Raw genomic sequence first — 24143 nt, 5'->3', positions numbered from 1 at the left:
AGATTCTTTAAAGTTGTCCCTTAGGGAAAAAAGTTTGTATTTTCAAACATAAAAAGATGTTCTAAAGCATCACTTTTTCTGTCTACAGCTGCATCAAGGTGTAGTCCTCATTTGATTTGCAAAGTTGTGGTGTTTCACTGCTTCGTAATAGCATTTATGTTACAAAGGCATCTGCTTAAGCAGCAGAATTCTCAGAGTACTCACGGGAAGCCCTCTGTCCACGAGCATTTTCTGGATGATGGGAGCAAGTTTCAGGGGCTGATGTGCAGAGATAATTGTAAAGCATTTGAACAGTAGTTATATATGGCATTTACTGTGTAAAGTTTTAAGGAAAATAAATGGACACAAAACTCCCAACGAGTTCCTGGACTGTCCATGTTTCTTTCACGATCAAGAAAGGAAGATAGGGCTTCCCTGGTCGCGCAGTGGTTGAGAGTCCGCCTGCCGATGCAGGGGACGCGGGTTCATGCCCCGGTCCGGGAGGATCCCACATGCCGCGGAGCGGCTGGGCCCGTGAGCCATGGCCGCTGAGCCTGCGCGTCCAGAGCCTGTGCTCCGCAACGGGAGAGGCCACAGCAGTGAGAGGCCCGCGTACCGCTAAAAAAAAAAGAAAGAAAGAAAAGAAAGGAAAATAAAGACACAAAGGCTCTAGCAGGCCATTGCTATTGCTACCTTTTATTTCATCAAATCCAAGATGTCATGATTTCAAGGTGCTTCATTAAGAAAGCCACTAAGAAAGAAAAAATTTACATGAAAATCATTAAGAAAGGAAACATTTACACTTAAACTATGGCAGACATTGACAATCAAGCTTCTTATGCATTAAATGTAAAACAAAACAAAACAAGACAAAATTGCACCTCAGCATTCATGGAATACTACCTGGCAGATCGTGTGCTCAGGGCAAACTCAGCCCTGTCCTCCCAGGCTGTCCCTGAGATGCTGAGGTTGTTCACCATCCAAGGTGGACCCAGAGAAGATGACCTGTTATCACGGCCACAGGTGCCCTCCATGTAACACCTCACCTTTACCCAAGAGTTGGGGGTGGGGTGGGTGTTACATTTTCTGTATTGACCACATCTCAAATAATTAGGCTCTTGACTTACTTCTTCACTGAATAGCTTATTCATTTAGCAACTGTTTACACAACATCTTATTCCACTACTATGAAAGCGCTAGTGATACGGAGATCCATGGTCTAAGAAAGTATCATGATATATATATATATATATATATATATATATACACCTTATATCATCTAAGGTATACACGCACACTAAAGTTCAAGCCACATTTTGGTAACAAAAAAGAGAGAAAACCAACCTAGAGCAAAATACCAAAATAGACAAATTCCTACTCACATTTTAGTTTTTGCAAGACAATTCTTTTATAAAGTATTAAAGATTATTATCAGAACTAACATTGTTTTATATGTTTTCTCAGGTAATTGTCAAGTCAGAGGGGTTTTATTCCACTGGTTCAGATATTCCTAGTGAAAACACTGTGGTCTTCACAAGGTCTCAACTGAAAAAACAACAACAACAACAACTCTTCTAGATATTGTTACACTAGATATTTCTTACCACATTCAGTATTTTGGTGCCCAAAACTGGTACTATTTCTCAAAGGGCTTTTACATAGTTGATCTTATTTTATTTATATAATCCTATGTAGTAGATAGGATTTATTATGCTTATTGAGGTTTAGAGAGAACCAGACATTCAAGCAAAGTCACAGAACTTGTAAATTACAAAGCCAGGATTTCTTCCTGCCTTTTAGGTCACATCAGAGGACCCTCATGCCCCAGTGATCACGTGGTAGAAACTTGAAAAGCGTTTCTCAGGTTAGATGAAGATGGAGAGAAATATATGAACGTGGTTTCACCCACTCAATCCTCATTCTTAAATAGTGTTTACATGTATCAATTACCCTCTGTCCAAGGAAAGCACAGTGATTTTGTAAATATGCCATCTCTCTTAGTGAACAAGAGGTGATACAGGTTTACATCCTCATTTTGCAGATGGATAAGGTCAAGGACAACTTAATTACCGAGGACAAGCTGTGGGGCCCAGGACTTCCACTGCCGTTTCTAAGGTAGGTCTTTCCTAGGCCTCTTGCAGCTCTGTTTTATGTACTGTGGTCCTACAGCCCGATTTTCCATTCACTAGGTTCATATAAAATCAATATTTATTTCATATAGAATCATGTACTTCAAAGGCTTCAGGTAAATCAATATGTAGGATTCATTCTATAAGAAGAGCAATTAGCTCCCAAATATTGCAGTTACTGCAGATTTGAAAGCTAGAAGTTGCCCATATCAAAGTAAAAGTCACCTAGCTTATGTGATCCCGATTTTCACTTTTGTTTCTAAGGGTGACCCTAGGTGAATAGAAAATAAAAAACAAAGAAAGAATATCTAAAACAACCACTCAATATTATTTTAGATAATCAGTGCCTGTCATGCCGAACGGTTGTCTGGAGTGGAGTTGTGAAAAATACTGTTAATTTTTATTTAGTTCTTTGAATGTAGAATTATTATAAGATGATTTTTAATATAAATTTATTTATTTTTGGTTGTGTTGGGTCTTTGTTGCTGCACACAGGCTTTCTCTCGTTGCGGGGAGTGGGGGCTACTCTTCGTTGCGGTGCGCGGGCTTCTCACTGCGGTGGCTGCTCTTGTTGCAGAGCACAGGCTCTAGGCATGTGGGCTTCAGTAGTTGTGGCACACAGGCTCAGTAGTTGTGGCTCACGGGCTCTAGAGCACAGGCTCAATTGTTGTGGTGCACGGGCTTAGTTGCTCCGTGGCGTATGGGACCTTCCGGAACCAGGGCTCGAACCTGTGTCCCCTGCATTGGCAGGCGGATTCTTAACCACTGTGCCACCAGGGAAGCCCCAAGATTTCTTAAACCTAATATTTATCCTGCCAAATAACCAAGGGATAATTAATACATTTTGTAAGGAATATAATGAGAACTGACTACAGTTGAGAGAACACTTAAGAAATTGCGGTTTTGGCAAGAAGAAGAAAACATACCAGGAATATCACTGTTCCACACTCTAATACAACAAGCTGGCACTGACGCTCTGAAGGACCCAGCCCACCCTTGCCATTTGATCCTCTAACACAAACACATCAGCATCTACCCTGAGAGGAATCCAGCCCATCCTTCAGCTGTCCCATATTTTTTTTTGAACAAATTATTATCAGATTATTGGCATTGGATCTAGTCCTTCTACCTTGTCAAATGCAAAGATCTTTCCTTTTAAAATATCCATCAGATGGATTTCTAGAGTCTGAACTGCCCTGTTATGATCTCCTGTGCGTGTACTTCTGAGGTCTGCATCATTCAGCTAAACATTGTACGTTCTGTCTTAACCTGCTCACTGTAGGGGGATGGAGATTCTATGACCACGTGGGTCCCAGAATATATCTGTTGAAATGTTCAGTAACACTTTTCGGTAAATCCAAGTGCACAAGTTCTTACCCAATATGCGTGTAATCAAACCTTTTTTAGAAATTTGGAATTCCAAATTTTTCAGATTTTAGAAAGTTGATCTGATACCTTGATTATTCATGTGTTCCACCACTTGTATGAGCATTCGTAATCAAACATTTGATTACAAAAGAAAGGTAAGGCTATTTATGAGTAAATAAAGAATAATAAGTAGTCTCAAGCCAATTCAGGTCAAGTTTTGCACCCAATTACCTCACATCAGGCTGCTTTTCAAAGCTTTTTAGATTGGGAAGTAAAAATAAGGGATTTTTGGTCTCTTGGAGTAGATGGTTCTACACCGGCTGTCACTAAGGATCACTGTCTGTGCGTGAGTGTTTCATCCATAAATGTTTTGCCCTAATCACCTCAGTAATCAGTCTGGTCCCTCATGACCTTAGGACTGATAATTATTAGCAATTCTCTAGGGGAAGTTCTGTATAGCATAAGAGGAGAAATGGAATTATATTCATTCACTTGTGATACAAAATGCACTGTTGTTTACAGCAGGGGAATAGGACTTTTGTTGTAGGTCACTAAGAATTTGATGTGTTCTGTAAATCAAATTAACTTAGCCTAAGTTGAATGAAATAGCTGGAAAATTAAAAAGAAGTCATCTTGGCATTAAAAATTAAATATGAATAAAGTAAAACACATCTGCTTAAAAACAAGTACAATCTTTCTCTTAAGCGCAAGAGAGCTTATATTACCCATTATCTGTCACGTCAAAAAAAGTACGTGAAAATGTTATCACGGTTTGAATGAAGAAGCTAAAACAGAAACAAGATAGATATATTGAAGGTAGAAAATCAGTCTAAACTCCAGTGTTATCAATCTATCAACAGAGCATAAAATAGTTATCATGTCTTAACAACTAAGAGAAAAATAGTCCAGGAAGTTTAATTTCCAAATTTTCTCTACAAGGACACAGAACACAAATTATGAGAATAAGTAGTAGCATTTTGGGGGAATTTAGAGATATATGATTATTTAGAATTTGGGAGAACTCTGTAGGGTACCAGTATGAACTTTTAGCAACTATTACCCCTGTGAATTTCTTTGTTTAAATCAAGGATCTGAAATTACCTTCTAAAATCTAAAGAGTTCAATATGTTAAAAGGCTTTCTTATAAGTTATTTGGAGTCCAGTAGAAACACTTTTGTCTGGGGCTGATTACAGCCCATTATGTGAAAAAGAGCAGGAATGGAAAGGAGAACAGAATTCTTGCTTATTTCTAACCTATATGTAATTGTTGGAATTATCAATACCAATTATAAGGTATTTAGCAAAGTGTAACAAAATGCTAAGAAAATCACAAGAAGAAATTAGAAGAGCAACTCTCAGGCCAGACTCCTCTAATAAAAGCTAAGTCTTAATGCCAAGTGACTCATAACACCCCAGGGTATAGGGAAACAGTCTGGAAATACTTCAGTGAGTGTTAATGCCAATGTTCCCTTGAAAGTTTAATTATTTCTGACAAGATTCACTAGATTTTACCTGAAGGGTAAACTAATGAATTCACTCAAAATAACAATTCTGGGTGTCTACCATATAAAAAGCGGTGTGTCCCTTGCTGTGGGGGAATTTAGTGAGAAACTTAAATACTATAATGCAGAATTGCATAACATAAATGGTATGAAGTATTTCAGCAGTTGTAGGTGACAGGGATCCCTCCTAGTTTGGAAGTGATGAGAATGTTTAATATGGACAGAAAGGTAGACACTACAGGCACATCTTATGTGAATTTGAGAAAAAAAATTTGCACCTCAATATATAAGGCAAATACTAACAGCCATAAAGGGAGAAACCAACAGTAACACAATAATACTAGGGGACTTTAACACCCCACTTTCATCAATGGACAGATCATCCAGATAGCAAATCAATTAGGAAACACAGATCTTAAATGACACATTATACCAGATGGACTTAATTGATATTTATAGAGCATTCCATCAAAAAACAATAGAATACACTTTCTTCCCAAGTGCTCATGGAACATTCTCCAGGATGGATCACATCTTTGGTCACAAATCAAGCCTCGGTAAATTTCAGAAAATTGAAATAATATCAAACATCTTTTTCAACCACAACACTATGAGATTAGAAATCAACTACAAGAAAAAAACTGCAAAAAAACACAAATACATTGGAGGCTAAACAATATGCTACTAAACAACCAATGGATCCCTGAAGAAATCAAAGAGGAAATTAAAAAATACCTAGAGACTAATGAAAACAAAAACACAGTGATCCAAAACCTATGGGATGCAGCAAAAATAGTTCTAAGAGGGAAGTTTATAGCAATACAACCTTACCTCAAGAAACAAGAAAAGTCTCAGATAAAAACCCTAACTTTACACCTAAAGCAACTAGAGAAAGAAGAACAAACAAAACCCAAACTTAGCAGAAGAAACCATTAAGATCAGAGAAGAAATAAATGAAATAGAAATGACGAAAACAATAGAAAAGATGACTGAAACTAAAAGTTTGTTCTTTGAAAAGATAAAAAAAATTGATAAACCTTTAGCCAGACTCATCAAGAAAAAAAGGAGAGAGGGCTCAAATCAATAAAATTAGAAATGAATAAGGAGAAGTTACAACAAACACCACAGAAATACAAAGGATCATAAGAGACTACCACAAGCAACTATATGCCAATAAAATGGACAACCTGGAAGAGATGGACACATTCTTAGAAAGGTACAATCCCCCAAGACTGAACCAGGAAGAAACAGAAAATATGGACAAACCAATCACAAGTACTGAAATTGAAACTGTGATTAAAAGTCTCCCAACACACAAAAGCCCAGGACCAGATGGTTTCACAGGTGAATTCTATCAAACATTTAGAGAACAGCTAACACCTATCCTTCTGAAACTATTCCAAAAAATTGCAGAGGAAGAACACTCCCAAGCTCATTCTACAAGGCCACCATCACCGTGATACCAAAACCAGACAAAGATATCACGAAAAAAGAAAATTACAGGCCAGTATCACCAATGAACAAAAATCCTCAATAAAATACTAGCAAACAGAATCCAACAACATATTAAAAGAATCATAAACCATGATCAAGTGGGATTTACCCAAGGGATGCAAGGATTTTTCAATATCTGCAAATCAATCAGTGTGATACACTACATCAGAAATTGAAGAACAAAAACCATATGGTCATCTCAATAAACGCGGAAAAAGCTTTTGACAAAATTCAATACCGATTTATGATAGAAACTCTCCAGAAAGTGGGCATAGAGGGAACTTACCTCAACATAATAAAGGCCATCATATGCCAAGCCTACAGTTAACATCATACTCAATGGTGAAAAGCTGAAAGCATATCCTCTAAGATCAGGAACAAGATAAGGATGTCCACTCTCGCCACTATTATTCAACGTAGTTTTGGAAGTCCTAGTCATGGAAATCAGAGAAGAAAATGAAATAAAAGGAATCCAAATTGGAAAAGAAGAAGCAAAACTGTCACTGTTTGCAGATGGCATGATACTATACATAGAAAATCCTAAAGATGCTATCAGAAAACTACTAGAGCTCATCAATGAATTTGGCAAATTTGCAGGATACAAAATTAATACAGAGCAATATCTTGCATTCCTATACACTAACAATGAAAGATCAGACAGAGAAATTAATGAAACAATCCCATTTACCACTGCAACAAAAAGAATAAAATACCTAGGAATAAACCTACCTAAGGAAGCGAAAGACCTATACTCAGAAAACTATAAGGTACTGATGAAAGAAGTCAAAGATGACACAAACAGATGGAGATATACACCATGTTCTTGGATTGGAAGAATCAATATTGTGAAAATGACTATGCTACCCAAAGCAAGCTACAGATTCAACACAATCCCTATCAAATTACCAATGGCATTTTTTTGAAGAAGTAGAACAAAAAATCTTAAAATCTGAATGGAGACACCAAAGACCCCGAATAGCTAAAGCAATCTTGAGAAAGAAAAGCTCAGGCTCCCCAGCTTCAGGGTATGCTACAAAGCTACAGTAATCAAAACGGTATGGTACTGGCACAAAAAACAGAAATATAGATCAATGGAACAGGATAGAAATCCCAGAAATAAACCCACGCACCTATGGTCAATTAATCTATGACTAAGGAGGCATGACTAAACAATGGAGAAAGACAGTCTCTTCAATATATGGTGCTGGGAAAACTGGACAGTTACATGTAAAAAAGTGAAATTAGAACACTCTTTAACACCACACACAAAAATGAACTGAAAATGGATTAAAGTCCTAAATATAAGACTGGATACTATAAAACTCTTAGAGGAAAACAGGCAGAGTGCTCTCTGATGTCAATCCCAGCAATATCTCTTTTGATCTGTCTCCCAGAGTAATGGAAATAAAAATAAACAAATGGAACCTAATTAAATTGAAAAGCTTTTGCATAGCAAAGGAAACCATAAACGAAATGAAAGACGACCCACGGAATGGGAGAAAATATTTGCAAATGATGCGACCAACAACAGATTAGTCTCCAAAATTCACAAACAGCTCATGCAGCTCAATATCATAAAAACAAACAACCCAATCAAAAACTAGGCAGAAGATCTAAATAGACATTTCTCCAAAGGAGACATACGGATGGCCAAGAAGCATATGAAATGATGTTCATAGGATATAAATAAAGAAATTTAGTTTCTGCCCACATGAAGGCACAGCAGTATTTTATTATAAATCTATAACTGGCATCCACTGGGAGAAGTAAAACAACATATACCCACCCAGGAGACAGTGAAAGCCAGGAGGGCAAGAGTATGTCTTCTGAAAGTGGACAGAGCATTGTCACAGGGGCAAGACGTGGCCTGAGAGAGAAAGGGGAGAGTCACATTGTTATTATTCTCTGAACAACTGGAAGCACTGAGTTGTCACCAGTTGAGATGGGAAATATTTAATCAGGAATAGGTGTAGGCTCTGCAAAGAGCTTAGTTTGTGGTGTATTAACTACAACTCTTAACAAAATCCTCATGCTTGGATATGATGGTTTGATTGAATCAACGGGAAAAGGTAAGAAACGATAACTGCTCTTCATCGTGATCTCCCCCACTAGCCTCATCATTTGGGTTTGTCAGAAACATGATGAAGCAAACTTTCTTATCCTGACTTCTCCCCAGGAAGGAGAACTTGATCAAGGACTGAAGTACCAGTGGTCTGTTTTCCTATTGGTGGGGTCAGGGGCTTGGAAGAGTGAAGCAGGAAAGCGGAAAGCCAACATGATGTCATCATCACCGTGGGCGACAGGACTTGACCTGGCAGCGTCCTCTGAGGAGGCATATCAGGTCAAATAGCATTGTTTGCTCAAGGGACCAAGAAGGGAGCTGGTATTCACCGGTGCCATCCCCCGTAGTCCAGGCTTACCACAAGGGTTGTAAACTCCCTTGCACTTTTGGTTGTGCTGTGGGTGACAGGCCAGGATGTTCAGGAAGCCAGTGTGATGGATGGTGCCACAGAAGAGAAATGAGACCAGCTCGTACCTGTGCAAGCAGGTTGCTGCAGTGTTGTCTGGAACGCAGATGGGCAAGGGTGAGCAGTGGTGCAAGGGTGTTTACAACACCTGGCACCAAGATTTGGATTTTCCTGAAGTAGCTAGAGAAAGAGACCATGGGGATATTTCACAGATATTTACAGAGCTGATTGCTCAGTTCACATTTTGGTATGAGAGAGCTCTTAAAAATTCGATTTCTCAGAGCCTCATTGACTCACACGCTTTTACTGTACTATGATGTGAAGATTCTGAGCAGAAGACTATAAGATAACAAGAGGACGCCAGGTTTTTTGAACCAAGTGTGAATATTAAACTCATGCATGTGGATTGAGTATATGGGACCTGAAATTTTCCTAATTCCGTTTCTCCAGAAATAGCTCAAGTTCAACAGAAACAGGGTTGAAAAAATACATCATTTTTTGGTAGATATATGAGTATGGTTTCAGAGGAATTCCATATACTGTGAGTAGTACAAGCCATTATTTAAGCTGTGAGTCCAATTATACTAGCAAATCTTATTTACTGTCTCAATCATAAAAGAAAAATCTTTCCTGTCATTGAGGGTGAGTTTCAAAAGGAAGTTTTGAGCTGAAAGTGAACTGTAACTAAGAGAACACACTATCCCTAGGGTCGTGGAAGCAAAGCTCTGTCTCTCAAACTTACAGTCGACAGTGTGCCTCTGTGCGAAACCCTGGGAAGGGTTCGGGTTTAATCAGGTCTATTAGAACCTATTCTTGACAATTCTGGAAGTAAAGGCATGATTAAGACTCAGAATTAAATACATTTCTCACTGAAAATGCCCCACGGCTCTAAAAGAAACTCTTACTGCCCCAAGATGAGCCTCATTTACTTGACAAAAATCTAGTTGTAATATAACTCTACCCATCACTGTACATATAAACTAGATTGCTAGGTAGAATACAAATTGCTTCCTGTCAAGATGGATTAAAATACTTTATCTGGCTTTAGTTACTGAATGCTAATAAGCTAACCACCGTTATCTATAGAAAAAAATGATGTCCCCAATGCCTACATTTTGGACAGTGTACTCCATGGATTCTTTTGGTCTAAATAAATGGATGGCTAAATAAATCTACTTTTCGTTAAACATTTTAATTTAATGACAAGGGACTAAATAGAGAAACAGCAAAGTTGAAAGCAACAATATCTTCTTCCAGTTAGTGAAATGCCAGACTGATAATGACAAAGGACAGGGAATCTTTTCATATTGACTGTGGCCTGGAAAGTGGATTATTCAATGTGGATAAGAAACAAGATAACCTCAGCTAAATTCACAAGAAAACAGGCCCTGAACTTTTAGTTATAACTTAGGAAAAACAGATTTCGGAATCACCACAGATTACTTTTGGAAAATATTAACCCAGTTTATTGCTGTAGGGAGATTAAGATGATAAATCAGGTAAATGACATTTTTTGAAAATAAGACGTACTTTCTTATCCCAATACAGGTAAGAAAGCAGGGTGTTTTCATATGTAAAATACTACAAGTTGCGGTAGCCAGTCCTCAAACTTGAGTAAAGGTTTTGAAGCCCCAGAGAAAGAGGAGAAAAAAGTGAAGTGGAGGAGTAATATTGTACAGAGCAAATCCTGTGCAAAGTGATTAGAATATGTCTTTAAAGAAAATAAAGATTATAAAGTCTCGAAGGACATGAAAAAAACACAGCATTGTTCTCTAGATCCTGAATAAATGGAAATAAAAAGCACCAAAGATGTGCTGAGGATTGTTTCAGATGAACTGTGAACCATATAAAAATACTCTGTGTTACAGGTAGGAACTTAAGGTATTCTTAACACCGAGAAAAGCTAAAAATTTGCAGAAGTGTAGAATGATTTCTGATAAATGTATAAGTAATGAATCAATTCACTCATTCAGAGAAAAAGTACGTATTCAACTATGGGTCAAGCAGTAGGCCAATTAATATAATAGTTTGTTAGCAGAAACAGGAATATAAGCAGATAATACTGGTTCAGGTTATAGAGGTGAGGACAGGTGTGCGGCTGGTGGCACGCACCTCTCTGTGTGTGTGTGGGGTGTGTGTGTGTGTGTGTGTGTGTGTGGCGTATGTGTGTGTGGTGTGTGTGTGGCGTGTGTGTGTGTGGCGTGTGTGTGTGTGTGTGTGTGGTATATGTGGTGTGTATGGTGCGTGTGTGTTCACATGGGGAGGAAGGTGTTTGTTGAAGCTACCAGGAGGGCACAGCTACTGAATTTATCTCCAGCAATATTGAGGAGTGAGGCAAAGGAGCAGGAAGGAATAAGCAAGAAGAGTCCCAAAGGCAGGAGGGTGGGAGAAACCAGGGCACATAAGGGATCTGCCCCGCTGTCCACACAGGTGCAGCCCTACGTCCCGGGGTGCGGAGTTGCAGACGAGGCTGCAGAGAGACACCAGCACCTGTTACTCTGACTCATGGAGCTGGGCTCTATCTTATGGGGAAGGAAGAGCTTTTAAAGAACTCGGAATGACTGTGCATGGGGATGTCATTTTCTTTGTCTATTACCTTTTCTATCCTTGCCTGACTTAAAAAATTAGAAGCATAAAGATATATTTATTCACATAAATAAACAAAACAAACGGAGTAAGAGAGAAAAGTTCGGAAACATACAGATCAGATTCATACCCAAACTTCAAGAACCCTTTCTTAAAAACATTACAAACATTATGTTGGAAGCTGAGATGAAAGTACCTTTCCAAGAAGTGTGGCAAGTGATTTTAAATTATTAGTAGAGGACCTGACAAAACCCAGCAACACCTCTATGTATGCGGGCACAGGGCTCCAGGAAGAGCAGGCAATGGGACAAGCCGATGGTGACAAACAACGTGGATCCCGGTTTACTGCCAAGGAGCCGCAGTCCTGGCAGGAGAGACAGAGAATCACGGGCTCGCGGCCCCGCCACGTGCTTTCCTTGGAGACAGTGTGTTAACAGCGGCACAGTTTTGTTCTGATGTGAAATAGGAGGAAGCCACGTAGGGTCTGGAGTCAACGCGATAGAGAACAGTCTTTAGGGGGACGTTTTTATACATTTGGACAAACAGCAGGAAATACGACTAGAAGAAGGAAAGCTATGTTTGGCCCTATTTAACCACACGTAGGGGCTTATTTCTAACTCCTCTTCTAATGAAAGTTTGGGGAACATCTCAAAGTAGAATCACAAACTAAAACTTGAAAACTTCACGTCCAACTTTAGGAGAGACTGTGTCTCTCATGCTGTAGGGCTCAGCCTTGATGCAGAGTTTTAAAGAAATACGGGTAAGATGAGATGAGATGAAACAGGCTTACTGTAGTGGCCAATTTCTAAGTTATTTTCTGTATCCTCCACCCCCCACCCCGGACACCAGTCTCACCCAGAGCTTTGCCGAGAAGCTGAAATGCAAAATGTTGTTTAAACGCGATTAATTTTCTCAGCGACTCTAGTTTTCCTCTTTCGTTAGAAAGAATGAGGACAACAAACATGGTTTTGGATTGTAAAAGTAGAAGCAATATGTCTTTTGTGACCTTCTTGGATTTCTCTCTGGACCGGAAGCAAAGATAACTTTTAGGAAGGAAAGCTTGTTTAGCAGATCTTATGAGAACCTCTGTGTGTTTAGGTTGCTAGCCGAGGTGCTGAGCTCTGGGTGGCGATGGTCACAGGCAGGTGAGATACAGGCTCTGCACTCGGGGGCCCCACCTGTGGGTGGCGTATTCTGTCCCCCCGCCCCATTCCTCTCCACGTCTCGCCCTGCCCCCCTGGGTCCGGGGAGGCTGCTTGCCTGACCCCACCAAGCGTCTTGCAGACATGCCCAACAGTGTCTTTGTCCTTTTCCTTCCATGGGGAGCGGGGCTGAGAGGATAGAGGTGGGGTGTCTCGCCTCTGCCCCCAACTCTCCAGTCACCTGTGTTTCTAGCATGGATTGCTTCTTCCTGCGATTAAAGATCTTCTTGGCCCATCCCTAATCCAAGCTGCAGCTCTCACTGGGTCTGCGAATGCACTTTCCCTTGTCCATCCAGGCCTGGGGGTGGCTAAGGCTGCTGCTTTAATCTCCCTCTTTAGTTCCAGTCACCCCACTCACACCTCTGCAAACTGTCCCTCTATTAAATTACCATAAAATCCCTCTTGTTTCCTGCCAAACTGCTCAATGAAAGGCGACATGACTACTGTGAGAATTTAAGGAGGAAGCCATTCATTGATTTTGGATAGATTCATAAACATATTTAAACAAGATCTTTCGGGGGTCAAGAACAGGTGTCCACAAGGTGAATTCTATCTGTGCATAGCTCCTGGACACATTTGCTTCTTTGACTCCTTGTCTGCTGTTTGAAGACCACAGATCCCTTTGAAAAAGTAGTGGGCACTTTAAATCAGGGACATGCCTGGCTGACAAATGTGTCACACCAGTCCTTTATCATAGAGGTCTTCCTTTCTCTTCTGGTTCGATGCCCTGAGCGCTCCTGAGAGGAATCTGGGCTATCTCTCCATCTCAAACCAGGAGGGAAGAGAGCTTGTCAGGAGAGGGGCTATGCAGAACCACACTTCCACCTGTGTTTCAGCTTCCCCAAACGATTTACTGCCATGAGTAGAAACAATTCTTCATGCCTATAATAAAAGTTTGTCAACCATCCAGAAGAAAATCAATTACCAGATGCTCTGTGCCACAAAGGAGACAAACTCAGTGTGTAACCCAAATGCCTTGTGAACAAGTCACATCTAGAAAGGAGTGAGGTCAGCTCGATGCTGGGAACACAAGAGGGAAATTCCTGCCTTCAGTGAAACCATGAGAGACTTAAGTTTCCAGGGAATTTCCCAAATGGTCCCAGTCAATGGACCTTACTTGACTCTGGGGAACATTCCTTTACAAAATGCATGGTGAAAGATTTTGTTATAGAAATCTCCCTGTGGCCTAACATTAATCAAATCCTTTTTCTCCATATCCGAGAGGGAGTAGGATTTCTAAATGGGGGAAGAAGTAACCTTGGATTCTGTGCCTATGTTATTTGCTAGGACTAGGGCCTTATAAAAAATAGTTACCCATATCACAAAGCAATTTAAAAAATCATATGGTTGACTATTTTTTTTCCTAGGAGTTTCACGTTATCTGTCTAGTAAGCATCACAGAGCCTTAGAGTCAAAAGAAAACTTAGAAAAAACAAACGACCCAGAAGTTTCTCCAGTCTTCCTCAATAATAAAGGATACCATTGCTAAAATAATTTTTTGTTTGTTTGTTTGTTTGTTTTGTTTTGTTTTGTTTTTTTTGCGGTACGCGGGCCTCTCACTGTTGTGGCCTCTCCCGTTGCGGAGCACAGGCTCCGGACACGCAGGCTCAGCGGCCACGGCTCATGGGCCCAGCCACTCTGCGGCATGTGGGATTTTCCCAGACCGGGGCACGAACCCATGTGCCCTGCATCGGCAGGCGGACTCTCAACCACTGCGCCACCAGGGAAGCTCTAAAATAATTTCTTTTTAATTTCAAAAATTAAATGTGTATAATTATCCTATCAGATCATAATAGGGCATATTAAATGGATTAAAAAAACTATTACTAAAGATAGTTGTAATCTTGGGAGTAACAGCAGCATCATGGCAACATAAGGTGTCCCTCCTCTCCATGTCCTCTCTTAACAACTAAAATACAGCATCCATCTGTGAACAGAAGCATCTATATGGCAGCTGTGGGATCCAACCACGCGAGCCCCAGCCCCGAGAGCTGGCTCACTCACTTACCATCCAGTAAAAAGCAGAGAGGTCTGGGTCTAGCTGTGGAAGCAATGGGAGCAGGTGGACCAGACCAGCCCTCTTGGCCAGGGGTGCTCACTGAGGTGGACCCCCACAGATGACAGAGACTTTGTAGCAGTCCAGGCTTCCTGAGGTGACACAGAGCACTCCAGTGGAGCAAAAATAAGTACGAGTTTGGATGCATTGAGAGGTAAGAGGAACCTTGCCAGCCTCGCCCTCACCCCCCCCCCCGCGATGTGGTACAGTGAGGGCTGAACCAGCGGTGGTGACCCCCCTTCAGGGGACAGTGAGAGTGGAGAAGGGGTGTCTGCCTTCCCGGCTGTGCAGGATGCTGCTGGATGGACACCAGGGAACGGAGGTGGGACCTGCAGGACTGTGGGGGCAGGGAGATGGGAGAAGAGACAGATGATGGTATCAAAGGGCAACAAAGTGGCCTGGCTCCTGCTGGCCGCACTCAGGACCCCAAGGGGAAGCCTGCCCACGGGCCACTGGGAAAACCTGAGCCAAGGACCCCACCTGGCCCACAGGTACCCCAGTGACCTGAGAGTTGACACGCGGCTCCCTCTCTGGGGATGCATTTTGTGCACAATTCTGAGTGAGATTTGGAAGACTGGGCGTTCATGCGGTTAACAGACCAGAGAAGAAAGCACAAACTTGAGCTGTGGCCGCCTCCTGGAAGACAAGAGAGAGGCTTCTAGCAGCTGCCAGGTGAGTGGTAAGGTATAGAGAAGACATACCTGCTTGAGGCTTCTGCCAGGAGAAGAAGCTAGAGGTGTGGAACAGGGTTACACATACAAGGTCGGAGAAAGCCCTACATACGAACAGGGCCAACCTCCTGCATGAGGCAACAGGTAAAGATTCAGGAGGTGATGCTTCTTCAGATGTGGAAACAGCGACACAAAACCTCAAGGAACATGAAGAATCAGGGATGCATGACAGCAGCAAAAAAAATCTCAGTGGTACTCCAGCAACTGAACTCAAAGACATGGAATTCTGTGATTTACCCAATAAATAATTCAAGTACCCGTTTTGAAGAAAGTCAGAGAGCTATAAGAAAACACAGAAAGCTATTCTGCAAAGTCAGAAAAACAATACATGAACAAAATGAGAATTCAAATAAAGAGACAGCAATCATAGAGAACTAAACAAAAATTCTGGAGCTGAAGAATTCAATGACTGAAATGAAACATGCAATAGAGGGCTTCAAGGGCAGAATTGAACAAATAAGAGATGGAATCAGTGAGCTAGAGAAGAGAACTTCGAGGTAACTCAGTGAAGAAAAAAGAAAAAAAATGAAAAAGAGTGAAGAAAGTCTGTGTAATCTATGGGACAGAATAAAGTGATCAAATACCAGAATCACTGGAGTTCTAGAAAAAGAATAGATGGAGAAGAGGGCAGAACGTTTATTTAAAGAATTAACTGTGAGAAGTTCCCAACCTTGGGAGAGACTCGGACATCTGAGTTCATGAAGTTCATAGATCACCTCATTATCACAATTCAGAATGGCCTTTTCCAAGACACACAATAATGAAACTGTCAAAAATCAAAGATAAAGAACACTAAAAGCAGCAGCAGGAAAAACGACTAACCTACAAAGGAGACCCCATTAGGCTAACAATGAGTTGCTCGACAGAAACCATACAGACCAGGAAGGAAAGCATAATATATTCAAAGTGTTGAAAGAAAAAAACTGCCGGCCCAGAATACTCTATCAGCAAAGATATTCTTCAGAAATTAGGGAGAAATAAAATTTTACCTAATAAACAAAAGTGGAGAGAGTTTATTACCATTGGACCTGCCTTAGAAGAAAAGGTGAAAGGAGTTCTTCAGCTGAAATGAAAAGATGCTAATTAGTAACTGAAAACATGTGAAAACACAGAACACACTGATAAAGGTGACACAGATTAATAAAACTAATTTTGTAATATACTGGAATGTTAACCACGTAACTACAGTATAAGGTTAAAGGAAAAGAATATTACAAATAACTGTAGTTACTATAATTTGTTAATAAATACACACTATAAAAAGAGGTAAGTTGTAACATCAAAAACAAGATGGAAAGGGTCAAAGTGTACAGCATTTGCATGCAGTTGAAGTTCAGTTGCTATTAGCTTAAAACTGACTGTTTTATCTATAGCTGTTTTATGTAAGTCTTATGGAAACCAAAAAGCAAAACCTAGAGTAGATTCACAAAAGATAAAGAGATGGGAATCAGAGCACACAAAAAATTAGAATCCACACAAGTAGACAGAAAGAGAGGATAAAAGGAACAATGGACTACAGAACAGACAGAAAGCAATTAACAAGATGTCATTAGTAAGTCCTCATATGTCAGTTACCTATAAAAGGACTGAATTCACCAATCAAAAGACGCAGGTGGCTGGATGGATTAAAAAACAAACCAAAACCCAAAAAACAAAAAACAAAAACAACACCCAACTGTATGCTGCCTACGAGACACTCATTTCAGCTTTAAGGACACACTTAAACTCAAGGTGAAGGGGTGAAAAAAGATATTCCATGCAAGTGGAAAATGAAAGAAAGCAGGGGTACCTATACTTAGGTCAGATAAAGTAGACTTTAAACCAAAAGTGGTAATAGGAGAAAATGAAGGTAATTATATAATGAAAAAGGGGTCAATTCATCAGGAAGACATAACAATCTTAAATATATATGCACCCAACATCAGAGCACCTTAGTTAATATTAAGCAATTCTGAACAGATCTGAAAGGAGAAATAGACAATAATGCAATAATATTAAGGACTTCAATACCCACTTTCAGCAATGGATAGATCAACAAGACAGAAAATCAAAAGAAAACTATACTTTAGACTAAATAGACTTAACACACATACATACAACATTCCATCCAACAGGAGGAGAATACAAGTTTTTCTCAAGTGTATACAGAATGTTCTCCAGGACCGATCGTAAGATAGGACACAAAACAAGCCTAAGCAAATTGAGGAAGACTGAAATGACACCAAGTATTTTTTCTAACCACAATGGTATGAAATTGGAAACAAACAAGATAGAAGCCAGAAAATATATAAACATGTAGAAACTAAACAACCCACTACTGAAAACCAATGGGCCACAGAAAGCATTAAAGATAAGAGCCAGAAAATGTGTAAACATGTGGGAACTGAACAGCCCACTACTGAACAGCCAATGGGTCAAAATGAATGAAAATGGAAACAGAGAACACCAAAACCTATGGGATTCTGTAAATCTTCCCACTCACCACTCACAAAATTTAACACAAAATAAAGACTTAAAAATAAGACTTTACGCCTTTAAACCCCTAGAAAAAAACAAAGGAAAAAAACTCCTTAACATCGTTTTTGTTGATGATTTCAATAATGTGACATTCAAAGCATAAGCAACAAAAGCAAAAAGCAACAATTAGGATTATAGCACTCAATGCATCTGCACAGCAAAAGAAACAACTGACAGAATGCAAAGGCAAAGTACAGAATGGGAGAAAATATCTGCAAACCATAATCTGATGAAAAGTTAATATCCAAAATATATAAAGAGTTAAAAAAACTCAAACAGTCCCTTAAAAATGGGCAGAGGAACTGAATAGACATTTTTCCAAAGAAGACATGCAAACGGCCAACAGGTAAAGGGAAAGATGCTCAATATTACTAATCATCAGGGAAATGCAAATCAAAACCACATGGACGTATCACCTCACACCCGTTAAGATGTCTGTTATCAGAAAGACAAGAGATAAATGCTGGAGAGGGTGTGGAGAAAAGGGAACCCTTGCACACTACTGGTGGTAATGTAAATTGGTGCAGCTACTATGGGAAGCAGTAATGGAGGGTCCTCTAAGCATTAAAAATAGAAGTACCAGGGACTTCCCTGGTAGCCCAGTGGGTAAGACTCACACTCCCAATGCCGGGGGCCCGGGTTCGATCCCTGCTTGGGGAACTAGATCCCACATGCATGCCGCAATGACGAGTCCACAAAATAAATGAATGAATGAATGAATGAATGAATGAATAAATAAAATTCACTAGCTTTTTTAAAAAAAGAAGTACCATATGATCCAGCAATTCCACTCCTGGGAATATATCCAAGGGAAATGAAAAGAGGATCTCAAAGAGGTAACCGTGCTTCCATGTTTATGGTGGCATTATTCACGATAGCCAAGATACAGAAATAATCTGAGTATTGTCAAAGGATGAATCGATAAAGAAGATGTGAGATTATGTATGTATGTGTCTATCTATCTATCTATACAGACATATATCATTCAGCCATGAAAAAGAAGGAAATCCTGCCATTTGTGATAACATGGATGGACCTTGGCATTGTGCTAAGTGAGATGAATTAGACAAAGAAAAATGCTGTATGATATCACTTATATGTAAAATCTAACAAAGCTGAAAATCATAAAAACAGAGAATAGAATGTTGATTACCAGGGGCTGGGAGGTAAGGGAATTGGGAAGATGTGACAGGGCACAAATTTGCAACTAGAAGATGAATAAGTTCTGGAGATAATGCACAACATAGTGATTATAGCCAACAGACTGCAATATATACTTCAAAGTCTCTAAGAGACTAGATCTTAAATATTCTCACCCCAAAAAATGACATGATAGAGGTGTTAACTAATGCTATGGTGTTAATCATACTGCAATATATTAATGTATCAAGTCAACAAGTTTTACATCTTAAACTTACACAATGCTAGTCGTCAACTTAAAAAAGATAGTAGTAATCGTGATATAAGAACGGGATAAATGAATCAATAATCTTTTTTGAGTGAATTAACATTCTAACTCTTAAAAAAAATGAAATCTTGCAAAATTTCTGCTATTATGGGATATAACAATAAAATCACCAGGGTCTGAACACTTAGTATCTTCATAAAACCACTATGTATAAATTTTGCAAACGGATTTAAATCCAGAATTGTAATTAAAGTTTGTGATTAAGAAGAAACAGTTTGTTTCTGATAGAGATTGGCAATCATTTCCATTTGCAATTCTAAGCAAATCTAAGTTGTATTTGCACAAAAATTCTTTTAAACTTCTCAGGTTTGTGCATAAAATAGCATACATGACTGTAATATAAACTGTGAAAAGCATGAGAATTTTCTGATTTATTTCAATGGTAAATTAGTAAAGTAAATACCTTCTTTATATTGCAGAAAAATTCTTTTAAATATGGATCAAGATTTAGGTTTTTTAGCATATGATGGGACAAGAAAATAAATTAAGCCCTTATAAAATTTATATTCACAATGTTAATAATGGTAATAAATCCATAACACATTTAAATTCATTTGATAGACATTTGTTGTCACTGTAAATTAATACTAATAATAGTAGTATTGTATATGTTAGTATTAAATATAAAGGTATTTTTTCCCAGTTTTATTGAGATATAATTGACACATAGCACTGTATAAGTTAAAGTTATACAGCACAATAACGTCCATATATTGTGAAATGTTTACCACATATGTTAGTTAACATCCATCATCTCAAATATATACCAAAAAAAAAAAAAAAAAAAGAAAAAAATGTATTTTTCCTTGTGTTGAGAACTCCTGGAATCTACTCTGTTAACCACTTTCAAATATACCCTACCAGTGGTGTTTATTATTAGATATAAAGTTTTTAACTGAAGTGAATGTTACATTCCATGCTGTAAACATGTCCTTTCTACTACCCTGATGAGAGTACCCTGATGAGAAAGCATTATCCCCACTTTGTGCAGTGGAATAAAGAGGATCCCTTCTCCGGAAAAGGTTCCTCTCCATCTGAGGCCACAGCCCCCATACACTCACGGTCACTCAAGTTCCAGCCTGCAGAGAGCTGTCTTCATACAAGAAGACGCAGGAAGAATTTTCTGCAGAGCCATTTCACTCCTGGAAGGATCCATGCTTATTGCAACAGTTAGAGAGATGGCATAATGAGTCTGAATTGAGACATTTTATAAAACCATTGCTTCTGGTAAAAGAAAAAAAAACCAAAACTTCTGCAGCTTCCTAAGTATTGTTTCACTACTGAAAACAAAAAAGCAGAGGAATTAGGCTCCAATGTGCCTGCAGCTGTTAGGGAGACCAGTGATAATCTCACTTCAGAATCTCTTTAACAGAGGATGCTGCTGTCAGTTCTTCAAAATACCCAGAGGAACTCAGAAGTGTAAGAAACAATGTGAATAACTGCCCAGAGAGAAAGGGATTAAAACAAGACTCCAGGGCTTCCCTGGCGGTCCACTAGTTAGAACTCTGCGTTTTCACCACCGGGGCCAGGTTCCATCCCTGGTTGAGGAACTAAGATCCCACAAGCCGCTTGGCGAGGCCCCAAAATAATAAAAAGAAAATAAAAAGTTAAAAAGAATAAAACAAGGTCCCATTTAGAGTGTACAGTGAGGAAGTTAAGGAGAATTAAAATATCTTATTTTTAATATTTCAGGTTCTTTATAAAATCTAACCATCGAGTCCCAGTTTGCTCCCCTCATGAATGTTTCCATACCCCCAGTTTGGAAAGCAAAGGAAACCTCTAGTGGTGTCTCTCACTAAAATCTCTAGAAAGCACACTGTCGATGCCCCTGAAATGGGGCTTGTTTAACTGACCCCTTTATGAGATTTATGGCATCAGAGGCACATCCAATTCCAGCTGATTAAGGAAGTTTCATAGAAGCAGAACCAGAAGAAAATGGAAGAATCTGAGTTGTGTCTATAAACACGGTGGGCAGCAACAAGCCTTCCAGAAGCATTTAGTAAATGAAACATGGCTTCTTCGCCCTGACGCTGTATTTGACCCACAGCCCCAGAGCCCTCTGCTGAGGCGCTTTCACACGTCTAATTGTCACAGGTGGGCACCCAAACCGGCAAAGGCGCCTTAGCCTCAGTCACTCTTGACCCATGAAACTTTGCAGGAAACTAAATCAATAATATATTTGTAGTAGGAGAGTGGGTTTTACTCGTGATAATCCCCTTGATCTTTAACTGCTCAAATCAGAAAGGAGAAAGAAAAGAAGACTTATAAGCCCGTGACCCCTTCGGTGGTGAGCCTGACACAGATGGGTGATTTATTACGGCCCAATTATTTCTTCTCCACTACAGCCAGTGACAATAAGAAGCATTTATTCTAAAACTACTTTGCTTGTGATGTTCTTTTGGTCTTCTTTTCAGAGGTAGGTTAAAGAGAAGTACAGAATGTTTTATACCCTGAAAATTCCAAGTTTCAATTCATGATATTCTTAGAACATAACTGAAATCCTTTAAAGACCTCAGAGAATTGTATTAGATATAGATCGGATTTTTAGTTTCTATACACTTTCTGCAGTATTTATGATGCACCTTTGCAGATTTTATGACTCCAATATTTTTATGCCACATTTTAAGTTTCCTGCAAATATTTGCAACTAGAAACTAAAGACCATTTTAAAAGTCAGAGTTACTATGAATAAAGAATACAACTGACTTCTTGTTCACGTTTCCATGTTCAAGTTGCAGCTGATGTTTCACATCTGAATTTTTGCTCCCTTGTTCTCTTTACTTACTGAGGTCCAGGGAACTGTCTTCATGCATGTTTTTCTCACTACAGAAGCCTGAGTTACAAGACTGTTTCGTCCATATAGAATAGTGCTGTTGTAGGGTAAATAATGACCATTCTAACCCGATCAAGAAAACAGGGTGGACGCATGTTGGGTTTCCACTGCTCTGAAATACAGCTCACAAGAGTAACAAGTGTTTGCTCTTAAAGAGCCAGGGGATATTTGAGCTGGAGGTTCTGAAGAGTGCCATTTGTTTCCTACGGCTGCTGCAGCAAAGTGCCACAGCCTGGGTGCCCTTAACAACGACAGAAACGGAGTGTGCGCCACAGCTGTGGAGGCCAGAAGTTAGAAGGCAGCGTGTGGGCAGAGTCATACTCCCTCTGAAACCCGCGAGGACCATCCTCTCTGCTTCTTCCCGCTTCGGGTGGTTGGGACAACTCCTCATGTTCCCGGGCTGCTCCTGCAGAAATTCAACCTCTGCCTCGGCTGCTACGGTTTTCTCCCTGGTGTCTGTGCCTGTGTCACTCCCCTTCTTATAGGGACAACAGCCACATTGGATCAAGGGCCCACCCTACTCCAATATGACCCCATCTTAACTAATTACCTCTACAATGACCCTATTACCAAATAAGGTCACCATCTGAGGTGTGCGTTCAATGCCTCCCCCCATAATTCTGAGAGTTAAGACTTCAACCAATCTTTTGGGGGACACAGCTTAACTCTTAACAGGAATCACCAATCAAACCACTTTCTTCAAGGACAATAATTCATGTTGGAGACACAGTTCTATAGGTTAAGAATTTTTGTATATTACCTTATTTGTCCCTAATAAGGCAACATCTGAACTAAAAAGACATGAAGAGCACGTATTTTCAGTAACCACTGGATATATGTTTTTAACGTTGCTGTCAATATGGCAGAATCAATTTAACAAGTTTCTAGGAGCCCTTCTTTCTATTTCCAACAGATAGAACTCAGTAGGAAGGCTTCTCTTTAAGTCTTAGTGCCTCAGTAATAATTTAGCCATTTGAGGAGTTCTATGTCACCTAATTTTGGCCAACAGCAAAACATTTAATTGCAAAGGGGACTTCCCAAGTGTCCTCTTGCAGGCTCAAGGCTTGTGGAAGCAGATGTGTTGTGACCTCCTATTGCAGATGTAGCCCCCAAATCCTAGCACAAGTGTGCAAATCACACCAGGAAGCAGTCTACTCCTAAGGAGTATTAACTGAAGAAATCATGGTACGTCACTGGTATCATCAGTTCCGGTCTAAGGCTTTCGGATAAAATCCTGACGCTTGAAGAGAAATGAAGCAAGCTTGGCACTTTAACATCTTTCTCCACCATGGGTAGAAGTTAAGGATGATAGACAGTTTCCTCCAAAGAGGCCTTGCTAACTACAGCAGGTGGTGACCTTCTAATGTCACACTTGCCGATTATCTGCGATGGATGAGATTGGTATCTGAAAATGAACACCGTCAAGTTTCCATTTGATTTTGAAACGACTATTAATTCCCCCAAAGAGTGTTAACCATTTGAGGGGTCCTGGACCCTGGAAGGAATCTGATGAAAACAGAGACGTTCTTTGTTGAAAATTGTGCATGTCACGATCATGTCAGTTGGCGTAAAATTTCAGGGAGTTATTGGGCGGCCTGTTTTATACCCATTCTTCTAGGGGATGCTCCTGGAAGGATGATCACTAGACTGCATATTATGGAACCAACTACAAATCTTCAGAGGTAGGACCATTTCAGAAGTCATGCACAACTGCTTCCACGGGGAACCGTGTTGAGGGAGCTGGGCTCCTTTCGAAATTAAATTCTTCCATGACAGCCCCTTTATGCTTCTGGAAATTATTTTAGGAATG

At 39.8% G+C, this 24143-nt stretch overlaps 1 long non-coding RNA gene across 1 annotated transcript in view; it reads right to left on the bottom strand.

Annotated features, from left to right (window-relative positions):
* LOC137228250 (uncharacterized) overlaps positions 1–24143 on the bottom strand; it is a 268028-nt gene that overhangs the window by 92413 nt on the left and 151472 nt on the right. The gene's annotated exons all lie outside the window — the stretch shown is intronic.

Source organism: Pseudorca crassidens, chromosome 7 (assembly GCF_039906515.1).
Source record: "Pseudorca crassidens isolate mPseCra1 chromosome 7, mPseCra1.hap1, whole genome shotgun sequence".
In the NCBI taxonomy this organism is placed as follows: Eukaryota; Metazoa; Chordata; class Mammalia; order Artiodactyla; family Delphinidae; genus Pseudorca; species Pseudorca crassidens.
The sequence above is the reverse complement of the archived record's forward strand: the minus strand, read 5'-3'. Positions and strand labels throughout refer to the sequence as shown.